Genomic DNA, 7793 nt, shown 5'->3' on the forward strand with positions numbered 1-7793 from the left:
ATCCCAAGAATCAACCAACAAGACTACAAGAAATTCAAGTCCTCTGCACCCCAAAGGAAACTCTCAGCACAGCAAGCAGATCCAAGGAGAGATATGTTAGGCAGCCACACCTCCGGCAGGGCGGTGATTCCTGAAACATAAAAGGAATTTCAAAAGTTAACACCAAGAACATGAAACTGACCATCAAGAAATGGACTAATAAAACAAAGATACAGTTCTCAAAAGAAGAAACACAAAGATTATTTTTAAAAAAATTTTTTTTGTTGTTTTTAAGGTTGGTCATCAAAGAGATTCAATTAAAGCCACTTTGAGAATCTATCTTAGCCCAGTCAGAATGGCTGTCAGCAAGAAAGCAAAGGCTGGTGAGGCTGTGGGGACTCGGGAGAGGAAGGCATGGAGATTTAAGTTCTAAGCCAGCCTGGAATACATATGTAGGCCTTAGCTAAAGAGGAACAAACAGAAGACCTCCATATATGTTGACATTGTAAAATGACTAAATAGCTTATAGGTCAAAAACTATCCATGAGAGAATTTTTCTGATACTGAAAACCAGATACTGTGAGGATGGAGATACTGCACATTAAACAATGCGCAGGGTAAGTGGGAGTGCCATAGAGGGCGTCCTCTGCTGAGATTAGCTATTACTAAATCTCTCCCCCTCCCCCTCTCCCTCCCCCTCTCCCTCCCCCTCTCCCTTCCCCTCTCCCTTCCCCTCCCCCTCCCTCTTCCCCTCTCCCTCTCACCTTCCCATCTCCCTCTCCCCTTCCCCTCTTCCTCTCTTTCTCCCTCTCCTCTCCCCCTCCTCTCCCTCTCCCTCCCTCCATCTCTCTATCTCTCCTTCCCACTCCAACTGCCCCTCCCCCTCTCCCTCCCTTCTCTCCCTTCCCCCTCCCACTTCTCCTCCCTCCTCTCTTTGCAGCCATCACTTGCCAATAGCTCCTCAGCTAGGAATGGGCTTCATACCCACCTCCCCTCTCCATAGTGGGGTTTTGCCCGACCTGAGCACACCCAGGACTTGTGCATGCTGTCACAACCACTGTGAATTCATAATTGCATCTGCCTGCCATGCTATCAATTAAAAACACTGTTTCCTCGCGGCCACCCACAACCTCTGGCTCTTCTCATCCCCTCTTCCATGATAATCCCTGGCCCTTGGGGGAAAGGCCTGATATAGATATCTCCTTTATGGCTAAGCACGCCACAGTCTCTTAGCCTCTGTGTGTTACCCAGTCATAGACCTCTGTGTTAAGCACCATCTACTGCAAGAAGTTTCTCTGATGAGGGTTGAGATATGCATTAATCTCTGGGTAGAGCAATAAGTTATTAGGAGTTGTTTCAATACTATGTCCACTCAGCAGAATGATAGAAGCAGGTCCTCCCCTGGGCCTGTGACCTGTCTAGACATAGGTTCTTTGCCCCAATAACCTAAATACAGGTCCCATCTCCTAGAATGGCCTTAAATCCAATCAGAAAGTATTTAGTTATGCCCATAATGTTAATGCCACTATTGCACTAGAGAGCTTGACTTTCCAGGACAGTCCTTACTGTAGCGCTCAGGGTCACAGCTGGGTGAGTCACCATTGCTTCTTTCCTCTGGTAGTGAGCTCAGTTCTTCAAGCAGAAAGTGTGTTAAAAATAGTACTGTGGCCTGGGAGTGGTAGAGTGGTTAGCATAAATGAGGTTTTGTGTTCCATTACTAGCACCATAGACAGACAGACAGACAGACAGACAGACAGACAGACAGGTTGGTTTTTGTTTTGTTTCATGTTTGATTAGGGGGAGCATATTTTTTGTTTTGGTTTTGGTTTTGGTTTTTGGTTTTGGTTTTTTGAGACAAGGTTTCTCTGTGTAGCCTTGGTTGTCCTGGAACTCGCTCTGTACACCAGGCTGGCACAAACATTATGTGAGTAACCAACCACTCTCTGCTTAGATTCAAAGCCCGTTCGTTCCACACTCATGCTTCTCCCTCTTAACCAGGCCCAAGCACATGGCCGGCTAAGTCCTGGACCCCAGTGAGGAGCCTAATACTATTAATCTGCTAAATGACACAGAAGAAACTGACCTCTAAGTTCTTTATATAATATCCACAGATTACTGCATCTCTCAAACTTCATTAGAGAAGCCTTAAAACGTGCCTGTGAAAACCTGTGTGCGAGAGTTCTCAGAAGCCAGAAGATGGTGTTGGATCCCTTGGAGCTGCGATGACAGATGACTGTGAGTCACCTGACGTGTATGCCGGAACCGAACGTGGGTCCTCTCGAAGAGCAGCAAGTGCTCTCAACTGCTGAGTCATCTCTCCAGCCCAGAGAGGCTTCGTCCTGCTGTTAATGTTACAGAGACCCGTAACTGGTCAACATGCAGACAGTAAGTGATGATAGAGGACCTCCCTGCCCCTGTGTGGTCACCAGGAGCAGAGGGCCTGCCATAATCCTTCTCTGTCTCAGGAGTGGCTGCTGGGGCAGTCAGCCCCAGCCCACCTGGCCTTGTTTCACCTGGCCTCTGAGTCTCCAATTTTCTAAGGACCGAAGCCAACAAAACACAAAGAATAGAACAGAAACAAACAAACAAACAAAATTCATTGAAAGAAAGAAAGAAAGAAAGAAAGAAAGAAAGAAAGAAAGAAAGAAAGAAAGAAAGAAAGAAAGAAAGAAAGGAAGGAAGGAAGGAAGGAAGAAAGGAAGAAATAAAAAAGAAAGAGAGAGAGAGAAAGAAAGGAAACTTTACAAAAATATATTTTTTGTAAAGTTATAAAAAGTGAAAACTTCCAGAGAATTACTATTTACTTAAAAAAAAGAAAAGGATGGTAGAGGGCTCAGCTCCAAACCAGATGTCCAGATCATATCCCTTCCCCACAAAGCCCAGAGCAGGCAGAAATACCGGAAGAGCCAAGGCAGCAGACATGTATAGTGAAACAGTTGGACAGATATGGCAAAGCCATTGCATACGAACTCACAGTGGATCTGACTATGCACAAGATCAGTCAAGCCAGGCAAAACCCCAGCATAGATGGAGACGGGCTCATAAAGCCCCACCCAAGTCTGAGGAGCTATTGGTACTCATGGCTGCTGAATACGCACGAGTTCATTTCCTTTAGGGAGGTAGCCCCCGGGAGGCTGGCTGTCCACGCTATAATTGGCCCTGTGCCTGTGCACAGACAGCAGCCCTCAGCAGATTCAGTGGGTTTAAGAACTGAGGACTTGAAATTGGAAGAAATAGGGGAGGGATTGAAGAGGAGGGGCTGAGTCTACTCCTGTCAGAAACATATGTATGTACGTATGTTTGTATGTATGAAATTCTCAAATGATAAAACAACACAATAAAACCCCCTGAATGATTCACCACACGTGGCTCGGTATTGGTAAGGAGTTTTATATTAGAAAGAAATGGATATTATGGGAAATCCTAACAAGATGGACATCTAGGTACGTGCTTACAAGAACTAGAGCATCGTAGGCATAGCTGTGTCTGCTCTTAAGCTCCTCCCCTTCCACGTGGCTGCCTTCTCCAGTAACGTGGCCTCTATCCTGAACTTGACATCTATTATTTCTTGGCTTTAAAAATGTAACTTCTGAGCCGGGCAGTGATGGCGCACGCCTTTAATCCCAGCACTCGGGAGGCAGAGACAGGCGGATTTCTGAGTTCGAGGCCAGCCTGGTCTACAGAGTGAGTTCCAGGACAACCAGGGCTACACAGAGAAATCCTGTCTCAAAAAACCAAAAAAAAAAAAAAAAAAGATGTAGCTTCATTACCTGTGTTTACGTCCACAAGTTTATTATTTTCTTCACTTGTTTTTAAGCATTGTGAACACAGCGCCCCACTTTGTGCATTTATTTCCGCTATAAACAATGCTGCTGTGTGTACCAGGTGCCAGTCTCCATGCCAGTGTTTGTCCCAGGGAGGCATGAAATGGACAAGGTTAGGGTATATAGACAGCTTCACAGGTTACAACTGGGCTCAAAGTTACTGCAACAGTTTATAGGTCCCGGGGCAGATCATGTGACCATCCCAGGGCAGATCATGTGATCACATTGATGTCTCTCCTCATGAACACTCAATGGTAGCAGACAAACAGCACCGAGCTCCCTGGCCCCCCTTCATTTCCTCAGCACCCCAGAGGCTCTGCCTCTTTCCTGGTGCTTTTATGGATAAATGAATGTTGATCCCATTTGGTTTTCTTTTCTCTGAAAAAAAAAATGTTTTTTATCTTCTATAAACCCATTTCTAGTTGGGTTATCTTCTTAATGGTTTGTGAGAGTTGTTTATATAACATGGATGTCAGGTCTCTATAGGTTAAGAATTTAACAAATATCTTCCCCTTATTGGTGTGATATATTATTGCTCCATCTCCCTCCCTCTCTCCCCCTCTTCCTCTCTCCTTCCTTTCTTCCTTTATTTCATTTTCTATTTTGAGCACAAGCTGGCTTCAAACTTGAGACCCTTTTTGCTTCAGCCTCCTATATGTTGGTATGACATGCTGGACTTGGTGGTGATGGTAGTGGTGATGGTGGAGGTGGTGGTGGTGGCGTGTGCTCGAACACGTGTGTGTGTGTGCTTTTGCATGCATGCCACAACTTACATATAAAAACTAGAGGACTTCTTTATAGATTTGATTCTCTCTTTCCAGTGTCTGGAGCTGTCAGCCCTGTGCTACCCTGTTGTCTCACATGCCTCTTGTGTCACATACATCAGCTCATTATTAACAGCAAGGGAGTCGCCTCTGTGTACTTGCCAGGAGAGGCAGTCAGCTCTGGGACAGAGAACAACAGCCAGGGTGAAACTGGAGCATCCTAACAAGGGGTGTGGGAGTGACTTCACAGATCCTGTTCTGCCAGGATCGTGGCCCGGGAGACTTGAATTATTAATAAAAATTCTAGGAAGCCCCGTGGGTTTTTTCAGGAAACTTCATCCAATTAAGGGGAAATAAATTCCAAGTGTGCTTTTAAGCACCATTAGGACTCTTTTTCACTGTGAGAAACCTTTGTATTGATGCACAATATTCAGACAGAAAGTCCTCAGGTCATCAGCTGGTAGTTCAATATTCATCCTCTAGTTCACTGTCCCCAGCATCCAGGTTAAGAGGCAAGCACTACAGCTCTGCAGAGACTCCCTCAGACTCCCTTCTGGTCCCCAGGTCAGGGTCAGCTCCCCTGACTTCCACCAGCTGAGGTGAAGTCCTGCCAGCGTGGTGCTCTGTATACATGGGCCCTGTATTCCTTGAGTCCTCCCTTCAAAGTTACACCTAGTGAGGTTCACTCACACGCTCATTTGTGATGGCAGACCACTTTCACTGCTGTATAGTAAACCAGTGTCTGGTTGGTATAAAGGTCACACCTTACCCTGAGGAATACGTTCTGAGACCCCCATGGGATGCTTGGCACCAGGGCAAGCCACCTGGCTTTAGAAACTGTACTGGCTAGTTTTGTGTCAACTTGACACAGCTGGAGTTATCACAGAAAAAGGAGCTTCAGTTGAGGAAATGCCTCCATGAGATACAACTGTAAGGCATTTTCTCAATTAGTGATGAAGGAGGAGAGGCCCCTTGTGGGTGGGACCATCTTTGGGCTGGTAGTCTTGAGTTCTATAAGAGAGCAGGCTGAGCAAGTCAGGGGAAGCAAGCCAGTAAAGAACATCCCTCCATGGCCTCTGCATCAGCTCCTGCTTCCTGACCTGTTTCAGTTCCAGTCCTGACTTCCTTAGTGATAAACAGCAGTATGGAAGTGTAAGCCGAATAAACCCTTTCCTCTCCAACTTGCTTCTTGGTCATGATGTTTGTGCAGGAATAGAAACCCTGACTAAGACAGAAACCCTGTGTTTTCAGCCTCTATTGTGCACGCGTATATTCCCAGCAACAGGAAGGCTGAGGCAGGACTGAGTTTTAGAGGCCAGCCTGGGCTGTATAGTAAATACCAGGTCAGCCAGAGTTACACAACAAAACCTTGTTTCAAACAACTTTGTGAAAAATAAATAGATCCTTAAAATAATAAAATACTACTACTCTCTAGACACATATATCTATGATAAAATTTAAGTTATACATACATAACACAGAGAAAGAAGCTAACAATAATAAATAGTAATGAAATAGAGAAATCACAATAATATGATGAGCTTGTTTAAAGCTTAGGAACTGATGTTTCTAGAACTTTCTATTAAAGTCTCAACTACGGTAGACTGCAGGAAACAAACTAGATAAGGAGAAATGACTGACTATATGGCTGTTTGTCTGTCCTACCTTTGAAGGACACCCAGATGGAGCACCCCTAGGTTTGGTGCTCTTGCCAAGGACCCATGTTCAGTTCCCAGCATCCACACTGAGCAGCTCACAACTGCCTATCCCCATGAAGACACACACAGACACACACACACAATTAAGACTAATAGTCCTTGAAGCTGGGGAGATGGCTCAGCAGTTAAGAACACTTGCTGCTTTTCCGTAGGACCTGAGTTTGATGCCCAGCACACCCACCACCACCACCACCACCACCAGGCAGCTCACGGGCTCCTGTGACTCCAGCCTCAGGAGCTCTGAAGCTTCTGGCTTCTGCATGTGTCCACGTGCACACACCACCCATACACACAACTAAAAAGATAAAATTATATATATATATATATATATATATATATATCTTTATAATGGGCTGTTGGTAGCAAAGTTTCCCTCCAGGGAAGCGAAAGTCAACTAAGGCCAAGAGTGAGCTTGTTCTTGTTCCTTAAGTTCACAGGGAGGTGGCTGGGACTGTAACATGCAAGACAAATAGATAAACCTCTTTTAAAAGCAAACTCAAGCGCGCATACGTGCGTGCGTACATGCATGCATGAGTGTGTGTGTGTGTCTGTGTGTGGTACATATGGAGTGCCCTTTGTATTCCTTTGAAGCATAGTCTTTTGCTGAGTCTGGAGCTAGACTGGCAGCCAGCAAGCCTCGGGGATCTTCGGGCTCTGTTCCACAGAATGCTGGAGGTGGCAGACATGGCCACACCCCATTTTTTTAGGTGGGCTCTGAGATTTGAACTCAGATCCTTAAGCGGGTACAGCAAGTGCTGCTACCCACTGAACCATCCTTCCAGTCTCCCTAAATAAATAACTTAAAGGCATCAAATACAACTCCAAGCACATTGTGTCACTTTGTTTTTTTGAGACTACAAGGAAATGACAGTCACCTACCACCTAGAGGTAGAGAACAGATGCACAGAATGTGTGTTTCCAGCCGCTTCTCTCTTACTTCAAGATTTATTTTTATTTTGTGTGTGTATATGTGTGTGTGCATGTATGTGTACATGTGTGCTCATATGTGCGTATGCGTGTGTGTGCAAGACATGTGCACATATGGAGCATAAGACAATTCTCTGAAGCTGGCTCCAGGGATTGAACTCAGGTCACTATGTTAGTGCAGCAGGCGCTTTCCCTGATAAGCCATCTATCTCATTGCCTCTTTCCTCTTTATTTATTTATTTTATTTATTTATTTAAGGACCAGCTCGAGCATATGCTTACACACAGGCGTTAGCGTAGGAGGATGTGGCTCTGGCTTCTCAGGAGGCTGCCTGATGTTTATTTCTGACACAGCTGATTTCTCCCTGTTCATGGCGCTCCTTCGTGTCCGCTCCATCAGAAGTATTTCCCAGCTTTTTGAGAACTGTTCCATAGCATTGTTTTTCATGGCTACGTGAAACTCCACCCTGACTGGATGCCAGAGGACCTTTAACATCCCCAACCAGGACAATTGGGATGCTTATATTTTCTTTTGACAGCCAGAAACAATACTGGCTGCCTATCTTGAAGGTAGATCTCAGC

This window comes from Mus caroli, unplaced genomic scaffold (assembly GCF_978045245.1).
Source record: "Mus caroli unplaced genomic scaffold, Mus_caroli_1 scaffold_7, whole genome shotgun sequence".
Taxonomy (NCBI): domain Eukaryota; kingdom Metazoa; phylum Chordata; class Mammalia; order Rodentia; family Muridae; genus Mus; species Mus caroli.